At 53.5% G+C, this 19,482-nt stretch overlaps 1 protein-coding gene across 3 annotated transcripts in view; it reads left to right on the top strand.

The window, feature by feature from the left end:
* SOX13 (SRY-box 13) overlaps positions 1 to 19,482 on the top strand; it is a 70,464-nt gene that overhangs the window by 24,579 nt on the left and 26,403 nt on the right. The window contains exon 1 of one of the 3 annotated variants that reach the window (XM_019546607.1): positions 22 to 537. The exons of the other annotated variants lie outside the window; for them this stretch is intronic. The gene's annotated coding sequence lies outside the window, so the exon portion shown is untranslated. Of the gene's footprint in view, positions 1 to 21; positions 538 to 19,482 lie in introns of those variants that run through there. 3 annotated transcript variants of the gene reach the window in all.

Below are 19,482 nucleotides of genomic sequence, written 5' to 3'. Positions count from 1 at the left end.
CCCCGTCACCCCTGGGGCGCAGCGCGGACGCCCCGTCACCCCTGTTGTAGGCAGGGAAACCGAGCGGCCTGGGCCTCCCCAGAGCTTTCCCCTGCTCCTGTCCCACTCGCACCAAGCCGGCGCCAGGGGCCCGTCCAGCGCGGGGCCTGGTTGGGACGCCACCCCCGGGTCCCCCGCGCGGGCCCAGCCCGGCCGCACCTAAGATGGAGGCCGCTCGCCCGCCCTCACCTGAAGCGCTCCTGCCCGGCCGTGTCCCAGATCTGCAGCTTGATGCGCTTGCCCGGCTCGATCTCCACGAGGCGGGAGAAGAAATCCACGCCCACCGTGGGGTCGGACACCTGGGCGAAGCGGCCCTCGGTGAAGCGGCGGATGAGGCAGGACTTGCCCACGGTGGAGTCGCCGATGACGATGAGGCGGAACTGGTAGAGCCAGATGGCCTCCATGCCGGCCCGGCCCGGCCCGCGCCGCCTCCCCCCATGAAGTCTCCGGCGGGGCTTCCCGCGGACAAAGTTTGCCCTTCGCTGGGGAGATTTGCAGGTGAGAAGGGACGGAGCCGGCCTGAGAGCGAGATCGCCCCGCAGCCCGCGGGCCGGCGTTTCTCGTCCTTTTTCAGCCCGGCAGAAGCCCCCGCGGTGGTTGCGGGCTGGCCTGGGGAACGCCTCTCCCCGGCCGAAAGTCCCTAGCCCGAGGGGAGGTGTTTCTAAATCAGGGTGCCGAGGATTTCAAATGGCCTGGCTCCTCCGGGGTGGTGGATTTGCAGCGGTGCTTGTCACCGAAACTGGGAATCGGCTGCTGCTGGTTACTCCCTGTCGTGGAAGTTAAAAAAGCCGGAGGGTAACTAGCTCTCACCTGTCGGTCTGCCGGGCAGCGGGGTGTAGGAGAGCGGCCGTGGGACGGGATCCACGAGGGAGTGTGGGTCCTCGGGGGAGTGTGAGTGACTCAGCCCCGTCCTGTTTCATTTGACCTAGGCTGGCATCCCGGTGATGCAGCCCCTTTCTTTGCTTGCTCAGACACCTAGGCCAGAAAATGTTCCCAACGAGCAAAAGCTGTTCTGACCCGCGGGGAAAAATAGCCCGACTTGAAGCTGAACATCCCTTATAAAGGGATTTGCCCATCCAGCTCTGGCATGTGGGCAGCAAGTTAAAATAGAGCGAGCCTTTCAAACTGTGGTTGGTTTGAGAGGTTTAATTTTGTCCAGGGGATCTAGCACGGGGGGCTCTGCTGCGAGGGGGGAAGGCGTAGTGGTGGGAGCACCGTAAATCTAGTCTTCCAGTGGGTTTATTTTTATGTTGGTTATTTGTTTGGGGGCCCGGAGCAGCGGTCCGAACTCCCGGGTTTCACGCTGCTTGGGATTGAGACCTCTCAGGCCCAGCGGCAGTCGCTAGGGTTAAAAGCGACTTGGGGGGCAGCGTGAGGAGAGGGGGGCTCAGAGAGTTGGTAACGTGCTATCGGGCTTTTCAGCTCATTCACATCACCCTTGTGTGACCGGTGGGTCCCCGCTCTCTTCCCGTGGACCCAGGATGCCACTCCGGTTGGCTCCATCAAGGCCGGGAAGGTTGGGCTCCTGTCATTCCTCCCCCCGGGTGTGTTGGTGGCTGGAGCTGTTCAACTCAGCTGTTCCCAGATTGTGGTCGGTGGCTTCCTTCCCACTAGATCGCCTAGTGAGCTATTTGGAGACGCACGCATGGGGAGAGGAGCGCTCCAGGGATCAGGGAACAAAGCAGCCTGCAGAACCCAAAAGCCAGCGCTGTGAACTGCCGAGCGTGCAACATCCTGAGTTCGCCAGTGCAAAGTGGATGGAGCCCTGCTTTGTCTGGATGCCGCGATGGCATGTTCCTGTTTGCTCTAGCTTATTGCAGTAGGAAACCTTAGGACTGGTTTTTGTTTGACTTGTTTTGTGTGTACATGAAATTGGAGAAATCAGACGGGCTTATATTACGTTGGAGACTGCCTTCCACAAAAGGGTGCTGGACAGATTGCTTTTCGAGTTCTCCTATGGGTTTTTTCCTTCCCCGTCTCTCAATACGAAAATCTTTTGGTTTCAGTTCCCACAAAAACGTAGTTATTTAAAAATACCCATAGAGGGGCATTATCATGGCTGAGACATTGACCCCTACATGTTAAAAAACATGGTTAAAAAGCCAGCGCTGCTTGCTTTTGCTTAGTTTGGACTGTCTGCTGAGCGCAGGACAGAGCTGGGTTGAGAGTTTTTTGATGAAACATATTCTCAGCTAAAAACATTAAAAATGAAACTTTTCCCAGGAAGTCTCAGTGTCAAGAACATTTTTATTCAAATAAGGCTTTGCAGGTCCAGGCTGGCATTTCTGGTGCAAGTGAAAGACATTGTGGTGGTCCGTCCAGGCACTTACCGTGATACTGGAAAGGGGCAGAAAAGGATTTTAAATGTGGGTCTCTTATACTGCACTTAGGTGGTCAAACCTCCAGGCTCTTGCCTGTCCTAGAGTTTCACACTCTCTTTTGTTTTGTTCTTACGAAAAAAAAAAAAGGGACAATGCAGCTTGGAAAGATTTTTGGTTTCTTTCCAATGCAAAATAAGATTTTTTTTTTTCAAGATTTTGAGTTTTTGCAACTTTCCATTTTCCATCCAGTTCTAGTGCAGTACAGATCGCAGAAGAGAGACACAAACGAATGCCCCCCAGCCAGCCAAGAAATTATCCCAAGGCAATGAGGCATTAGCTGAATTCATCCTCTCCTCTCCTTCTTTGGAAACCATCCCCTTATGAGCTGACTGTGCTCTCTGTTGTATGCTGTAAAGCTGCCGCTGACTTCATTGATTGCTGCGTATCTCGGGCCAGATTTTGTCCTGCACTCTAATGAGCCTCTCTCTAATCATTGGATCCTGCTCATGCCTGGCTGGGAAGCTGTGGGAGTGCTGCTGTCATTGCAAACGGGAGGAAAGTTGGCAGCGCCGGAGGCAGCAACTTTTGGAAATTTTGCTGTTGTTTGGAAGCCCTCCCTCCCACTCTGCGCTTTATCCACCTGCTTTAGCACCATATGTCCAGACCTGGAACGGGTCCAGTCCTAAACAATGGCCTTTGGTCTGCATGAGTTCCACCAGTTCAGGGATAAAGGCAGGAGCAATAATAATAATGAAAAAGGGCAGGGGTTGGGATTGGGGGATGGATGTCAGGACAGACTGCAACGGCTGCACTTCACCCTGGCGGGTCTCAGCAGTGTCCCGACCGTTTGGGTGGATCACTTTAAAAAAACAAAAAGAGCAGGAAACTTTGCGAGTGAATCTTATGGCTGACTCAGTAAAGTACGTGCAGAGAGGGGCTGTGCTGATTGGGACCTTGCCCTTGTGCCCTAACCATCACCTGGATACTCAAGTGATGCCCGTTTCTCCCCCGGCTTTGCAAAGCTGAGCCAAGCAATTTTTTCTTCTGCTGGAAAGCGGTGGCTACTTTTCCCTTTGATATGAGGGAGGCTGTATTTCCCCCTTTTCCAGTCCCCTCCCCCTAGCTGTGTTTTCTGCTCGGACCCTGGTTTGCAGCCTTGTCACCGCAGAATGCAAAGCGGGAGATGGAGCTGAAATGTTTGAAATTCTGCCTCCCCGTAATTTACTGCTCCATTAGCAACCAGCCCTGCCTTGGGCATGTGACTGTTGTAAATGGTGCCGTCCCAGGCTGCCTCCCCCCACCATGTGCCCCCGGGGTCTCTTAGGAGAGCCAGGCGATGACAGAATATGGCTGATCATGACGACAGCCTTGAACCATCAGGAAAATTTACTGGTCCACGCTGCAGATCTGTGCGCCTGACTTTTCATGAGGATTGGTGGCAGTGGTGAAAAAAGCCTGGTGACGGTTCCCTTGTTTGCTGGAGGGGGAGAAGACAGGCCAATAGAAGGAGCTGGAGGAGTATTGGGCAGCGGAGGGTGGAAATGGAGAACATCCCCTTACTCTGGCCTATCTCAGAAGAAGATCAAGCCGGAAGTAAGAACTGGATCTGCTGTGAGCAGCAGTGTGTGAATGAACAAACACCAGCCTGGGTTGGCTTTGCTTGCAGCAACTGGTGCAAATTTGAGTTGTTTATTTATACATGCAGTTCATTGCTGCATTTTCTCTGGTTGGAAGCAAGGGTCAGGAAGCAAAGCCGTTTAGACATTAAGTCCAACCTGCCCCGTGTGGTTTACCTGCGTGAGCAGAGCAGGACCAGGTGATGAGGTGGCCAGATCACCAGTGGCCTCTTAGTCCTGGCCGTTTCCCTCTGGTAGAGCTGCCTGGCTTGCTCCTGTGGCCATGCAGCTGAGGGCAAGCAAAACTCGGGGAGCATCCGAAGCCCAAGTCTCCGGGCTTGGGCCTGCACGTTGGATGCCTGCCAAAGGATTTGGCAGTATCTGAAGCCCCAGGCTGGGGTGGAGGGTACTTGCTGGTAGCAGGGCCACATAGGGTTCCTGAACGATTCAAATGGATTTGGACCTGATTTGGCTTATTGGACCTCGGACATGAAACATTTTCCTTAAAAATAAAATTAAAAAAAGATTGGCATGTACAACAGAAAGCAGACTTCGCATGACCGCGTTAAGCAGAATACATGGTGCTTTGGTGCCTGCTGTTGTACTATAGTGGTGGAACTTAGAAACCAATCAGGATGGGGCCCTCTGTGCTAGGTCCTGGACAAATAGTTAATGGCAGTGCCTTCTGCTCGGTCTTGCAGTCAGGCTTCCTGATGAGCTGCCCCGAGGAGCCTCAGCTGCCGATGGGTAGCTGGTCACTCGGGCTGGAGAGTCCAAGGTGTCTGGATGTAAAGTCAGCCCTTGGTGCCTTAGGCCATGGAGGCTGGGGTAGTTGTAGCGGCTGTGTTGCCTCGGAAGGCTTTAGACTGCCCACTTCTGACTCTGCAAGACGAAGGACTTCTCTGATCCACTCGGGGCAGGCCCAGGAGCTGGGAGATGATCCGTCCTAGTCCTGTTGCTTTCTGCACGAGGGTCGCAGTGCTGCTTTGGCATGAAGCCATGCCATGGACCAGCGGTTTTCAAGGCGTGGGGTGCACATCTCTGGTGGGGTGTGAAGGAACATTGTGGGGGTGCAGGGGGGCACGGACAAGAAATTTGCAAGTAGCTGGTGCTCATGGGGACATGCGGGGGTGGAGAGTGGAGGGTGCAGGCTCTGCCAGCGTGCCTACAGGGCCAAGGCAGGAGGTGCTGGAGCTGCGGCAGGTGGAGCCCGCTCGGTCGCGCCAAGCCAAGAGGAGTTGTGGCTGCTGCTAGGATGAGGGGCGCCCTGTGCCTGGCTGCGCTGCTTTTCTTGGGTGAGTGGGGTGGCGGGGTGCAAACAAAATTGTAACTCAAAGGGGCTCAGCTCAAAAAGTTTGAAAACTGTTGCCTTAGACCCATCACTGGCCAACAGGCATGAGTGGCTTGACCTTCCAGATGGAGATGCAGAGGCTTGGAGAGCCTCCACTCTGTAACCAATGCATCATCAGGGCCCAGCTGGAGCATGCTAAGGAGTTGTGTGGCTAAGCAGTGAGTTGGCCAAGCCTGTGCTGGGCTGAGAGCTCAGGCCCCCTGAAGCAGGGCGAAAGAGTGAGCCATGAGTGAGCCTGCCCTCCTCGGCATCAGGCACCTGTTGAGCATAACTGTGCAGCAGCCAGCCAGCCGCGGGCACAGTGGCACATGCCTGGTTGAAATAGGAGCTGCCAGGCACCTCCACTGGCTCCCCAGGCCTGTCGCAGATTGCCCTGGTGAAGCACTAGAGCAATCAGTGGTGGGCAAAGGAACACAATAGGAGCAGCGGGGAGCCAAGGTGTGAGCCAGGAACCAGGAAGGAAGAGACACATCTGGGCTTTGCCTGAAGAGGAGATGGGAGATGTTGGATGCCAAAGTGTGAGGCCAAATGCAGGGATCTGGCTTGGGTAAGCCTGAATGGAGGACTTAGAGAAGGAGAGGTATGTGTGTGTACGTGGTTCTGGGTGCTGTATCGGAGGCCGAGTCTCCTGTCGGGCAGTGTGAAGCCCTTTTAAAATGGGAGAACGTTTATACCCATTTTGCAGGGGTGTAGGTTGTAGCAGTGTTTCTCTAAGGACATAGGCAGACACGGTTCTTTGGGTGAATCTGATATCTGTTATTAGACAAACTTAAATAGTTGGAGAACAATTTTTAAGCAAGCTTTCAGGTTCAAAAACCCTTCAATTTTGCCTATACCCATTTTGAGCTCTCTTTACTTTGCCGGTGCAAAGTGACCTGGGCATCACTGAAAAGGAGGCCCCAGAGCTGGAGTCGGTGTTGGCAACTCTTGATTTTTTTTTTTTTTATTATGACTCTCATAAAGTTGGAGGGGTTTTTCCTTCTAAGTCCCCTGGAACTCACGGGGGGGAGGGTCCTTAGCTGTCAGTTACAAAAGGAAAGTGCCTAGGACTTGGGGAAGTGTGGACCCTCTAAAGGCTTGAATGCTAAAGAGCAAATACATATTATTTTCTTGCTTTCTTTCTTGCCTGCCTTCTTTCTTTTCTTTCCTACTTTCCTGTTTTCTTGCTTTCTTTCTACCTACCTACCTACCTACCTACCTGTGTGTGTGTGTGTGTCGGTGGGGGTGTGCCTGCTCAGTGACCACAGTGAAGTACATGAGCACAGCGACTGTTGCTAGAAGAGGTGGAGGGCGGGTGCTGCACTGAGATCATTGCAGAAAGCTGCCTCTGTGGACAAGGCCAGGGGTTGCCTGGGCTCCTGGCTGGCGCTCAGCATTTATTACCTCTGCTGCACTGGAATGCCAGCGGCCCAGCGCGTCTCTGCTTCGCTTTTGTTCCAAACAATAGCAAGCCCTGCCCTGTTGTTCCACCTTGCTCTCCCAGCAGGAAGGACAGTCCCCTGGGGCAAGGGGTTTGCACACCAGCGTGCCTGAAGTTTGGCTACAGAAGGAAATTCACTGGCAAAACCCAGCGGCATAATTATGCTGCTGGAGCAAGAGCACTCTTGTGTGGACACCCTTAATCCGCAGTAATTATGCCAGGCTAGTGCTGCTGGTCAAGTCCTCTTCAATCCACCGTGTGGCTATTTTGGAATCTGATCTGCTAGTTGGTGCAGTGATACCAGCTTTGCAAAAGGTGATGGCTGTTAACGCCAGGGAGATTCTTTGGGCATGGCGAAGTCGGCTTTCTTTTCCAAATGAGCAAGTGTAGAGTTGAGGACACAGTCCCCGTGCATGCAGGCTGTGCTACCGATGGAGGGTAATAACCATTTTTGCCTGGAACTGGCACCTTTCTTTTAAAGAGCTCAGGATGCCTCATGAAGAAGTGGGGGTATAGGATGTAGCTCACGAAGAAGTGAGCATCGCACCCTCCTTGTGAATAACAGCTCCATTGTACAGGAGTCTCATCATGCTGTTGTAGAAAGGCTTGTTTGGCAGTATTGTCTGCTGGACCAGCGAAGTAGCTGAGAGAGAAGTTTGACAAGCTTTTGGACACAAAGGCACCGACTGCGTCATTGGTACGTTGAAAGATAGCACCAGGCAAACTTTGCTTCTTGCCATTTATAAGGGCAGAAGGTGAGGCCCAGTGGTGCCAAAGGACTTCCTCAAGGCAGCTTGTGGCAGGGCTGAGACAAAACCCTCTCGGTCCTGTCTCATTCACCACAAGCCAGACCTTTCTCACTTGTAGATGAGCTCTGAGAGAGACACTCAGGGTGGCTAGTGCAGATGGGGAAGCATCTTGTGGTGCCATAGGATGGGTGTCTGAGACCAGCAGGGTGCGAAACTATAACCACAGGCTGGTGTGTCTGGCTCAGCAGCACACTCAAAGCTGTGTGGGAAACGCTGCCTTTTGGGTGCACTGCTGCTTTTCTTGCTGAGCAAGAAAAAGGGCCTGTCTTGGAAGCGGGGGAGACAACTGATGGATGGGGACAGTGTGTTGCGTGGTGGTGTGAAGCCAGTTAAAGCGTACACCCTCATTAACCACTGATGCTCGCTGGCCTTGTTTGTAACCCAGAAAACTTCAAGCTGGGGGAGCAAGGTGGGGGGAAGCATTTCTTTTCTCCTTTTGGTCGGTAGGGCTGGGGATAGCCCTCCCCTCTCACATGCGCCCTCAGGACTGGGTTTAGGAGCTCAGCAGCCTGGAGTCTCAGGTGAAGGCGGCTGAGGCATGCAGCAGGGTAGAGCGTATCGTGCACATTGCAAACACACTGGGTGTGCGCACGCGCACGCATGCGTGTGTGTGCGTAGTTGAGCTGCACATGTGGTCTGAGGTTGGAGTGGGGCAGGGAAGTGGGGGGACACAGGCTGGCTCAGGGCTTTGCATAACTGGTGCTCCCTAGACCAGGGGCTGGCAATGTTTTCGGGCCAAATACCAAAAACACCTGCGGCCTCGCCTTGTTAAGATGTTGGTGTGCTGGCGCGGATGGCGGGGGAGACGCAAGAGGCCCAACCCTTGTTGTGACAGCGCAGCCCCAGCCCCTTCCCACCATCTGCCCTGAGGCATGTGTGCACTCGCTGCCGGCCGCAAGCCAGGCCAGGGCTCCCTGGACCCCGGTGCAGCTGTTTGTTGCCTGCCGCAGCCATCCTGGCCTCTGGACAGGTCCCTGCCGCCCGCCATGGAGCCCGGGCTGCTCACCGCAGGCAGCGAGGAGGCTCCAAGCAGCTGCGCCAGGGTCTGCGGAGCCCCAGCCTGGCTCGTTGCTGGCAGTGGGTGCACGTCTGCCTTGAGGCAGGCAGCGGGGAAGGGCCTGGGGCTGCGCTGCCACAACAAGGATCGGGCCCCTCGTGGTCTTCGGGGCTCCAAACCTCTCCTCCTGGCCGAGCAGCTCAGAGGCAGCGGCAGGCAGCTCGGCAGCTGCGGCATGACGGCTGTGGCGGCCAAGCGCGAATTTGCCAGGCTGGCGTTAAATGCCTTCACTCGCTCTCATCCTTCCCGGGTCCCTGCCCTCCCCACATCAACAACTGGTGTAAACAGAGCTCTGAGCGTGTGTGTGTGCACACAGAGCAACTGTGCCTGCCCACAGGCTCCACTCAAACAGTCCCCGGGCAGGAGTGCCAGGCTGAGGCAGGTGGAGGCAGGGACTGCCAAAGTCCTTTGCTGCAGGGAACAGGCTGCAGGCCGCACGGGGATAAATAAGGACACACCGGGGAATGGAGTGGCAGAGGGGGAACAGGTGCCTCAGGAGCCAGAGAGACACAAAGAGCCTCTTGTCTGCTAGCCAGGCCTGGGGAACAAAACCAGTAAGCGCGCGGCCAAGCCGTGGGCAAAGCCAAGCCCATCTCAGACAAAGCCGAATGGCTGCTTCCTCACTTGAAAGTCTCTGCGTTGTTTCCTTGTGCACGCTGTGCTGCTCCCCTTGGCTTCCCAAGGCCCCTTCCCAAATCCCATCCGGCCTGGCCGGGTGCACGAGGTGCCCAGCCTGCGTGGAGGCAGATAAGGCTCAAGCGTGGAGCCAGGAACGGAGAAGTCAGCAACGCATTGCAGCCAGACGCTGGCTAAGGATCTTGCCCTGTGTGTTCAGGCCCCGTTCACCTCCATGGTACAACTCCATTAGGGGCCAGACTTTCACACTAGGGCAGGGATTCCCAGCCCTCGGGCTGCAAAGGGTTGGCTGCCGGTCCGCCGGAGGGATGGCCGCCAGACCAGAAGCGACCACAGGTCAGCAAACTATGGACTAGAAGTGAGCGGCATACTGCGGACCGGCAGCAACCCTTTGTTATATTGCGTATAAAAAGGGCTGGCTGCCTGCTGACAGTACGCCCGTCACTGCTGGTCCGCAGCTTGCCAGTCCTCAGCATAAGCCCCCTTCCTACTTTTCGACTCCCAAACTCTGCACACCGCCAGTTTAAGTACCACTGGTAAATTTTTCAGTTCACCCTTCAGTACCACCAGCAAATTTTTTTCATATAAAGTAATTATAATAGATCTGTTAACACGTAGGTACCACAGATTGGAAACCACTGCTCTAGGGGATCTGGGGCACCTTTGAAACAAAGGGGAGGTAAGGGGCTGGGGAGGGATTTGTAGATGTGAATCTCCCAGCTGGTAAGTGTGAATCTTCCAGCTCAGGCTTGACTCCTAGCACCATTTCTGCAGAAAATCCAACACCTTTGGCTTCTTGGTACAGCTGGGGAATGGTGACACTCTGGTGCTAACAAACCCCGTCCCCCTCCTTCCCAGGCTCCCATCCTGACTCAGTTTGACCGTGCGTGGATTCCTGCTGGCTCCCGGGTGTGGAGGTGATGGGCTGATATGTGGGGGTGCCAGGAGGGCTGCAAGGGACAGTTCCCTTTGCAAACATGAAAGCAAATGCAAAGAATGCATTAAAAACCTTAGGGGAGCAGGGTGAGATTGCAAGGTTTGCAATGCAAAGGTGCTGTGAGCTGGGGCCAGAGCCTTCTCTTGCTGCTGTAGAGGGTAAGATTTTTATTGTGGTTTTAGCAGCCTTAGAGGGACTGTGGCACGTTCTTCCTTCCTGCCTGAGGTGCTCTGTATTTAGCATCCGCCTATGGATGGCCTGTACTGTCGTTGCAATGGAGCTGGGATAGCAGCACCAACTGTGTCAAGTTGTTGGGAGTCCACAGGGCACCGGGCTTTTTAGAGCATCTCCATCAAAGTGAGCTGGAGTTTGAAATCCCCAGAAATTCAGTAGCAACTGGCAGGCTCAGTCCCGAAATCCCAGCCCTAGCCATCCTGACCAGACTCTCGTAAGAGTCTCATGGACGCACGTGAGACTGGCATGCTAAGTCCTGCTGTTCCTTGAGACAGGCAGGGCTGCCCCTGGGGCATCGCACTGGCTTGTGGAAGACCAACCGGTTTAGCCAGGCAGTTTTGATTTGATCAGCTCTAAAGGCCATGGCTGGCATCTGTGTATCTATTATGCCCATTAGCAGCTCCCTTAACAAGTCTAGAGGTGGTTTTTAATAAGAGTCCACCTGCGAAGCTCAGGTGGGGACTGGAGAGCAAGAGCCATCCACATGGTGCAAGCCAAACACTCCCTGCATTGAACCCTGGGCACCTTGGGGCACTCGCATGGCTGTTCAGTGAGAAGGGAGAGCAAAGCCAGGCTTCAGGAGCTTTCCCCAGAGGCCTCCCAGTGCCAGCCCTGGTGTTGCTTAGCACATGAGAGCTAAGATCTAAAATCTTTCCTGCCCAGGGCAGAGAGTCGGACTAGATGATCTGCTCAGGTCCCCTCCGACCCTACTTCTATGAAACTATAAGAGGAATGGAGCTCAAGGTCTTCCTTAGCACGTGGGCAATGGTTCCCCCTGGATAACAGGTTACAGCTGAACGGACCCCAGTGCACTGAGCCACCATCACAGTTTTTTCCTTGGGTAAGAGGAAAGTTGGTGCATGGCAGCAAACCAGAGCCATGGCTGTCACGGCAGCTACAATCTGTTGTTGAAATGTCAGAGCGACGCAGCAGCTGGGATGTGGCATTATCCTCCGAACTGAACTTGTGCAGGGTGCCTCAGGACTGAGGCATTTGCCGCTCACAGCAGCTGCTTCGGATGAGCTTGCCTTTTCAGCCTCGTTGTCTCGGTCTCTAGGTAAGCGGGCAGCTCTTCAGGCTTGTAGTTTTACTGCCATCATATTGCTCTCCCTTTCTGCCCTCCAAAGGGCCCTGCCATCCCGAGTATCTTCGGGGAGAGCAGTCACCGTGTGTTGCGACGGGATGTTCAGAGGCTGTCATGAATGCACTGCCTGGGTGTCCCATTTGTGGTAGCCGGGCTCTGAATTTCTTTCAGAGGGTGCTGACAACCCCTGCTTTCATGAAGGACAGAGTTCAGGTCCAAGGCAAGCCAATAAGTGGAGGTGGCTGACAAAATCCAGTGGTGCTCCCTGGAAATAAATGGCTTTCCTGTCTCCTAGAGTGGAAGCCACGGATTTGGGAAATGGCTGAGGACAAGACCCCAGGAGAAGACTGAAGATGTTGGGCCTGGTTAGCGCACTTCCTCTACTTGGTTGACCAGTGCCATGTGCTGGTTTCAGACCCGGGGCTGCTTGTTGGCTCTGGATGATACCGTACCCACGGCTGAGCGTGGAGTCAGGAGCAGGAGAGGAGGTGGGGCAGACTGGGAGAGCAGTGCATTGGCAAGGACAGGTGCAAGCTTGAGTGCTGGACACCCGCTCAGTCTGTTGCTCCTGCTCCGTGGCTGTGCTCTCCATAGCTTTGCTTTCATGTGGCCGAGCAGCTGCTATCGCACCAGCGCTCGCACCACATAAGGCTGCAGGACAGGCCCTCTTTGTGCTTTTGGGAGTGTATCTGACCCGGGGCGTGAGGTGTTCTCTTTGCAGCTGCCCCGTGGCAGCCTCGCTCGAAGTGAGACCTTCTGGGGGTGACAGTAGCTGCCCCACAGAAGGAGAAGGGTCGCTTTGCAATGGCTTGGGAAAGGGATGCGCTGTCCAGCATGGGCTAATGGGGTGGGATTAAGCAGAGGGAAGTTCAGGAGGCCTGTCCAAGCGGTAAATCTGTCTGTGTCTGTAATATGTCCAGCACCTTTTGTCCAAGCTCCTCCAAACCCAAAGAGCCAAATCCGCAGCTGGTGGCTCTGTGGAAGCTAGCAGAGCTGTGTGTGTTTACCGTGCCAGAGAGTCAGCCTTTAAAATCTCACCGCTCCCTGGTGAGGCGGGTAAATAACATCCCCGGTGGGGAATTGAGGCCCGGAGGGGAAGTGACTTGACCAGGTCATGCAACAAGTCGGTGGCAGAGCCGAAGATAGTCCCCAGAACTACCTTCCCTGCTTACTTTCCGACTCCCAACCTAGACCAGACCCTACTGGCCTGGGAACCCGTGCTGCCCTGGCTTGTTGCGGGGGGTTGGGCATGGGTCGACTGACTTGTTACGTCTCTCCCAGCCACGACTTCTTTGCAGTAGAGTCAGGTCTTCTTGGAGCCAAGCTGACCGAGCTGCAGCGTTTGGTTTAAGCCTGTGCTTCAAGTTCTGCCTCATGTGGTGTCCCACGCAGCTGACTTCTCGCAGCGCTTAGCTAGCCCCGCCGCCCCGTGCTGTTTAGTTCTCAGAGGTGTGTGGGGTAGGAAGACATCTCTCCATCAGATGAGATTAGTGCCTGTGGTGATGAATTGGGTGAGGAGGGGGGCACAGGGGGAGGCCCGACATCTTGCCCCCTTCTTCGTACAATGGGAACGTAGTGTTTATGAACAGCTCGAGGCAAACCAGAACCTCGGTCTGCCTGGAAATGCTGAGCGAGCGCGATCGGGCGCACACACAACGGGGAGATTGGACTCTGAGATAGGTGCGAGCACTGCTTTTGGGTGGGGGAGTGGGAGGCAGCCGACGAAAACAAGGGTCGGCAATAATAGCTCTCTGTCTGCCCTCTGGTGCCCACATCACCCTTGGCGTCATTGTTCAACCCGTTCATCTCGCTGCACCGCCAGTGCTAGGTAAGTTGTTTTGCCGATTTCTTTTCTTTCCTGCGTCCCTTGCCCTGGCTCACCCCAAAGCCCGTGGCGTGTTTTGGCTGCTGCGTGTTTATAGGAAAGGTGCGTGTGTGTGTTTGTGTATTAAAAAAGCGGGGAGCCCTAATCCATCACTCAGCTCCAAATGGCCTGGACTTTCTGCAGGCTAGCACTGGGGTGAGCCATTGAAAGAGGCCAGAGAAAACTGCAGCTGGGAGAATAAGTCAGGAGGAAGAAAGGGAATTTTTTTTTTAATATCTGTTGGCTTAGTGAATGTTTCAAGTGCCAGATCCTTGGCTGGTCTAAGGAGCAATTGCTCCTTCGATGCTGTATGGCAGACGTTGGCCACTGTGATATAGATGTACGGTGCCTAACACGATGGGCCCTGAGCTGGACTTCAGGTGCTGCTGTAAAAGAAGTGTTCAGCGATCTGAGTTGGGGAGAACTTTTTAGATTATTTCTAATTTCTTTTTTTAATGACTGAAAAATATTCTTTTCCCCCTCAAAAAAGAAATTATATGCTTTTTCTTTTATTTTTTTTCTTCCATCAAAATTGGAAACCCCCCCCCCACGACAAACCAAACCTTAAATAAAACACAGCAGATCACTCCGGGTTTCTTTTTTGGTATTTTCCATATTCCCTTTCTTTCCCTTCTTCCTCGCTCTGTTTGTTTTCTGTCCGTTCTCTCTCTCTCTCTCTCTTATTATATTGTATTTTATTTTTTTATAGTTAAAAAGGCAGAGAGAGAGAAGGCAAGGAAAAGGAACACAAAAACTCATGCAAAATGTTTTCAAAACCTTAGAGAGCAGGGTTTGGGTTTTTTTTGGGGGGGGGGGGGTTGACTTTTGAAAACTTAGGATGCATTTGTTTTTCCCCCTCCCCCGTTAAAGTCCCATTTATTTTTCAAGCAAAAAGTTTTTCATCAGTAATTTTAAAGCTCTTTTCTCAGTAACCTTGGTTTTTGCAACAGCTGTCACCATGACCAACTTCAATGGAAATAAGGCCAGTTTATATCGGAGGAGGATCTGGCCCAGTTTCAGGGGAGAAGGGGAAATGTGCAAAACTGTAGGGCTGCACAAAGAACTGGGCATATTGATTCATCCATTCACATTTTATTTTGTGTATTTTAATGCCACAGCTCCTTCTCAGGTTAACGATTCTCCTTTTTCCCTCACTTTTCTCCTCATTGCTCATGAAGATTTCACTGAAAAAGTTTGTGAATTTTCCTTTTTTTCCTCTTTTCCACACTCACGGAGAAAAAAAGTCGTTCTCTCCTGGAGTCTCACAGCCCCAGAATTACATTCTCTGCTCGGCGCTCTGGCGTGGGGCCCGCCAACCCCTCCACTATTCATCCGTAGCGTTCTCAGGTTTTCGAAGACATTGCTTGCCTTCAAGGAGCAAACCTGGAAGGGATATAGACAAAATGGAGAGAGTCCAGCGGAGGGCAATGAAAACGGTTGCGGGGCTGGGGGACAGGACTTGTGAGGAGAGGCCTAGGGAACTGGGCTGATTTAGTGTAGAAAGAAGACGACTGAGGGGCAGCCTTCAACTGCCTGAAGGATGGTAACACCGAGGAGGGAGCTGGACTGGTCTCAGTGGTGGTAGATGACAGAGCAAGGAGCAATGGGCTCAACTGGCAGCAAGGGAAATTTAGGTTGGATATTAGGGAAAACTTCCTCACTGGGAGGGTAGCAAAGCACTTTCAGAGAGGTGGTGGGATCTCCTTCCTTGGAGGTGTTTAAGCCCCGGCTACATAAAGCCATGACTGGGATGATCTAGTTGGGGACAGTTCTGCTTTGAGCAAGGGGTTGGGGTAGATGTGACCTCCTGAGGTCCCTTCCAACCCTCATTTTCTATGAGTCTGTGATTGGGAATGTTGTTCCTGCCCCACAGAGGTGTAAGGTGCATTGACTAAATAGGAGCGAACCCGGCATCCCTTTTCACTGGTGGGGTTTGCTGTTCGGAAGATCAAGCTTACAAACGGTTTGTAACGGGCTGACAGTAATGGCAGGACGCTGTTATATGACCCACCTGATTGTGTGTTATAGAGGGTCATGTGCACAGTGTCTGAAGATGCCATCTCATCTCTTGGTCTCCTGGACCTTCTTATACACTTGATCTTTCCTTCCTGGCACCAACTCAGTCTCTCCCAGCTTATGAAGAACCCAAACCTTGGTCCTACTTGCCTCTGCAACTGGTACCCCATTTCCTTTGCCTCTTGCGTTTAAGGAGCTTTGATGGGAGCCGGCCTTGACAAATGTGGCCTTGTTCCACCCAGTCCTATGCAGAATCCCACTGCAAAGGCTGTTTCCTGGCCCACCGCTCTGACCACACCATCCCTCCAGTGCATCCCTGTTTCTCTGTTGCGCCAGGCTGCTTGGCTTTACTTTCAGGGCTTTTCCTGGCCTGCCCACGGCTTACTTGCCATCTCCTCCTTAGTTCCTGCCTCTGATCAGCCCCATCTACAACATGTTAAATTTTCCAGTGAGCAAGCTGGTGCTTTCTCCCACACTTCCCCTCACACGAGAGGAGCTCCCTGCATGCACGCAGAGCCCTCTCATTGTTCTCCTGCAGATCCTGCCATAAAACTCCCTTTTGCTCTGACGCTGACTGTAGCTGCCGGTGTTCTGGGGTTTCGGCCCATCAAGCAACCAGTATTGGCTTGCCTCTTCCTCGTGTCTGTCTGTCTGCATCCATCTGTCATCTCTGTGGGATAGGGATTGTGTTTGCCCGGCCCCTATTGTTCAGGATGCTGAGCTCTGAGATGCTCTGATAATACAAATAATCAGGAGATTTGAAAGCTCTGGCTTGTAGTTGCCTGTCGATGTGTTGGATTCTGTAATAGGCAGTTAGCTGCATATTAAAGCATCCTTACTTGCATGCTCGCCCTCTGTAAACTACTGTGTGTGGTCTCACCGGAAGGGTGACCTCCTCACATGCTACTTTAAAGAAGGTCTAGGCTCTTCAGGGAGAGGCTTGCTGCATCATTAAAAGGATCAATTGACTTCTCTTTAAGTCTTGTGCTGCCTTAAGATGCTTGTGAGCAGGCTGGGGGGCTGACTGGCTAAGTAGCAGCTCCGCAGAAAAGAACCTGGGGGTTACAGTGAACAATCAGCTGAATATAGTCCAACAGTGTTGGCCACTGTGCCAACCAACAGTGTGCCCTTGTTGCCAAGTGGGCTAAGGGCATCCTGGGCTGCATTAGTAGGAGCGTTGCTGGCAGACCAAGTACAGTAATTCTTCCCTTCTTTTTGGCACTGGGGAGGCCACATCTAGAGTCCTGTGTCCAGTTTTGGGCCCCCCGCTGCAGAAAGGATGTGAACCAGTTGGAGAGAGTCCAGCGGAGGGCAATGAAAATGGTTTGGGGACTGGGGAACTTGACTTGTGAGGAGCAATGGGCTCAAGGGAAGTTTAGGTTAGATATTTTTGTGAAATGTTTCTCACTAGGAGGGTAGTAACGCGCTGGAAGAGGCTCCCCAGAGAGGTGGTGGAGTCTCCATCCTTGGAGATTTTTAAGACCTGGCTCAATAAAGACTGGGCTGGGATGATGTAGTTGGGGCTGATCCTGCTTGGAGCAGGGGGTTGCACTAGGTGTGACCTCCTGAGGTGCCTTCAACCCTCATTTTCTACGGTTTGGAAAGGGAGAAGCTACTTAGTCTGAGCACAAGGCGAGGAGGTGGAGAGGATCCCCCGAGGCTTCTAGCCTTGTGGGGAGACTGTGCCGGGCTGTCTTCACTCCTTAGGGCTTTGTCCGGTTTTAAATAGCTCGAGTGATTGAGCTTCACCCACTTCCTGCTGAGCTCATTCCACTGTCTAATCAATCCCGCTGTCAGGAAGCTTCTCCTGATGGTCTGCCTCAGTCCTTCGCCTCTCAGTGCTACTGTATCGCACTGTCCTGGCAAAGGAAAAAGAGGTTGGGTCACATCCTTGACGGCCGTCTGGAGCTGTGCCAGTTGATGCTGTCAAAGGGATGTGTCCAGCTTTGGAACTGGATTTGATTCTCTGCACCACTTTTAAAAACCGCTGGGCAAATGCAGAACCAAGATCAGCTTGGCTTGTGTTTATCTCATGTCCCTTGTGAATAGGAGGGTCTCCTGCAGCAAAGGCATTTTGCTCTCAGGATAACTTCATTGTCACTAGGGCTTCAGGCGATGACCCACATGGGCACTAATGTCAAAAAAATCATGAGACTTCTTTTTTTTTAAAATAAATGCCGCTTTATTTTTCTCTGCCCTCTGCATTGACCATTCTCCCTCCTCTCTGTGTCTCACGCCTCACATTTTTAAGCTCTCAAAAAACCAGCAAAGCTAGAAACTCTCAAAAAATCCCTCCAACTCTCAGTTTTGATTCTTGACAATAGCATGGACCAGCAGCTGGTGCTTAACGGGAAAATACTAGAAACCCAGGAAGCTATAGCTGGTAGTGGATCGGAGCTGGCTGTCAGCACAGCTCCCGTGTGTAAAACATCCCTTGGCAGTGCGTAGCCTGTAATGAAGGCGCGCGCGCTGTGTTTAAGATTCTGCCTGGGTTGAGGCCGAGAAGAGTGATGTTGGTTTTGGTAAGGATCTTGATGGCGGTTCGCTGCCTCGGGCCACAGGCGTCCGACGAGCTGCGTGCAATGCGAAGCGGCCGCAATGCTGGAGTCTAAAATGGATTCTGACGCGCACAACGTGCACGGAGATCTCCTCCGGGTAGCCTGGGCCCGTCGCCTCCTGGTGTGGGACATCAACTTTGAGCATTTCTTTATGCACGTGAAGGACGCAGATTTAGTCCCAGCGTCTTCTGCTGACTCCGGAGAAATGTAGCGAGGGGATGTGGGTGTTTCCGAGCACACGTGGAGCGGGAACAGACAGTAAAAACGGAAAACGTGAGGACAGTGGAAGGCTGGGCTTAGTAAGCTATCTCGGTTGGACGGCCGGGCGGCCCAGCTGAAACGTGCTGGTGTGCTGGCTCAGATGCCAATGGGGTGAAATGGCACGGAGCTCATGCACGCTGCCTGCCTTCCCCTTGTAGGGCCAGACCCAGCTTTCGACTCCGGGGGGGCACCAGGCAGGGAGTGAAGGTGTGGGCTCTTCCCCCCTGCACAGCTGACCACGTGCATGAATTCAGTCTAGCAGGGCCTGGACGTGTGCTCTGCTCGTTGCCCCTAAACCAGCAGTGAAGTTCAGGTGAATGCGTGCGTCACAGGACGTGGCCTGCCCCGGTGTGCCACCCCAACCTGCCGCCTTCGGAGGCTGCTGGTTGCTGTATAAGCAATTCTCCTGGGCGGCATGCAGCATTTCTAACACAACACATGCCTCCCTGCCCGGTGCCAGCACTGAAATGATTGAATAATTCAGAGCAGGGACCTTGCCAATCTCATAAACTTCGGGAGAGAAAATAAAACAGTATCCGTTGCCAAATGAAATGGAGGGTCTGCACCAGCAGGGCAAGGTGAAGTGACTTCCGAGCTGTCCTTCGGGGTGAAACAAAGGACTTTGTGTGTCCTCAGGCAGGTCATTTAATCTCTGTGCACGTCATTGGAACTGGGGGCTATTGCCAAGCCTAGAGCCTCTTCTGGTGCCCATCACCGCAGCGCCTGGGCTTCTCCTTGCAATGCTCCCATGAACGATGGGGGTGCTGTAGTCCGGATGGGGACATGAGTCATGAAAGCACCGTGTGACGTGACTAAAGTCGCACAGGAAGTCAGGCGAGCTGGGGCCTCGGACTGGAAGTTTTTCAAGTCCTGAGTTGGTGTCTTAACCACCTTGCTGGGGTGTAATGCGGATAGATACATTCGTGATTAGGGGCTGTGTCAGGGCGATGGACAGATTGGCTGTCTCATAACTTAGCAGCCCATAATCGTAACCAGCAAGGACCCGAGGGGCAGCAAGCAACCGTGGCTTTGGGGGTGGCTCTTTCTGTAGTTGACTGCACCCTCCTCTGCAGGTTTCCCTTGAGTTTCCGTGACGCTCGTTCCACTGCCCCTGGGGTGTTGCTGTTCCACTCTGACCCCGCAGGAAAGTCTTAGCAGGGGCACGGAGTGGGTGGGGGGCAGCTCGCACCTATTGCTCTTGGGCTGATTCTGCATCACGGTGACAGATGGGGGCGTCTGCTGGGTTCAGGGTGTGAGGCCAGAGAGGATGGATGGCTCA

Source organism: Crocodylus porosus, unplaced genomic scaffold (genome assembly GCF_001723895.1).
Source record: "Crocodylus porosus isolate Cpor-Errol unplaced genomic scaffold, CroPor_comp1, whole genome shotgun sequence".
NCBI lineage: Eukaryota > Metazoa > Chordata > Crocodylia > Crocodylidae > Crocodylus > Crocodylus porosus.
Note: the sequence above shows the minus strand (reverse complement) of the source record. Positions and strands in the feature narration are given on the sequence as shown.